The sequence below is a fragment of the Micropterus dolomieu genome, linkage group LG08, assembly GCF_021292245.1.
Source record: "Micropterus dolomieu isolate WLL.071019.BEF.003 ecotype Adirondacks linkage group LG08, ASM2129224v1, whole genome shotgun sequence".
In the NCBI taxonomy this organism is placed as follows: Eukaryota; Metazoa; Chordata; class Actinopteri; order Centrarchiformes; family Centrarchidae; genus Micropterus; species Micropterus dolomieu.
The window spans coordinates 1,113,930-1,115,098 of NC_060157.1; positions in this window are offsets into that span (position 1 = coordinate 1,113,930).

Genomic DNA, 1,169 nt, shown 5'->3' on the forward strand with positions numbered 1-1,169 from the left:
GAGATTCTTACAAAGAATAAATTAATGTGTTCTCTAAATATAAGCACGAAATGTGAAGTATGTGAAACATGTGAAATGGTGTGAAACGTGAAGTGTGTGAAACATGAAGCGGTGTGAAACATGTGAAACGTGAAGCAGTGTGAAACGTGAAGTGTGTGAAACATGTAGCGGTGTGAAGCAGTGTGAAACATGTGAAACGTGAAGTGGTGTAAAACATGAAACAGTGTGAAACGTGTGAAACGTGAAGCAGTGTGAAACGTGAAGTGTGTGAAACATGTAGCGGTGTGAAGCAGTGTGAAACATGTGAAACGTGAAGTGGTGTAAAACATGAAACAGTGTGAAACATGTGAAACGTGAAGTGTGTGAAACATGAAGCAGTGTGAAGCAGTGTGAAACGATGTGAAACGAGAAATGGTGTGAAACGTGAAGCGGTGTGAAACATGAACGATGTAAAACATGAAGCGGTGTGAAACGATGTGCAACATGTGAAAAGATGTGCAACATGTGAAAAGATGTGCAACATGTGAAAAGATGTGCAACATGTGAAAAGATGTGCAACATGTGAAGCGGTGTGAAACATGTAAAGCGGTGTGAAACATGTGAAACGGTGTGAAACATGTGAAACGGTGTGAAACATGTAAAGCAGTGTGAAACGTGAACAATGTAAAACGTGAAACTGTGTGAAACGTGAACGATGTAAAACGTGAAGCTGTGTGAAACATGTGAAACGGTGTGAAACGTGAAACGGAGTGAAACATGTAAAGCAGTGTGAAACGTGAACAATGTAAAACGTGAAACTGTGTGAAACGTGAACGATGTAAAACGTGAACGATGTGAAACGTGAAGCGGTGTGAAACATGAACGATGTAAAACGTGAAGCGGTGTGAAACATGAACGATGTAAAACGTGAAGTGGTGTGAAACATGTGAAACGGAGTGAAACATGTGAAGCGGTGTGAAACATGTAAAGCAGTGTGAAACGTGAAACGGTGTGAAACAAGAACGATGTAAAACGTGAAGCAGTGTGAAACGTGAAACTGTGTGAAATATGAACGATGTAAAACGTGAAGCGGTGTGAAACGTGAAACGGAGTGAAACAAGAACGATGTAAAACGTGAAGCAGTGTGAAACGTGAAACTGTGTGAAATATGAACGATGTAAAACGTGAAG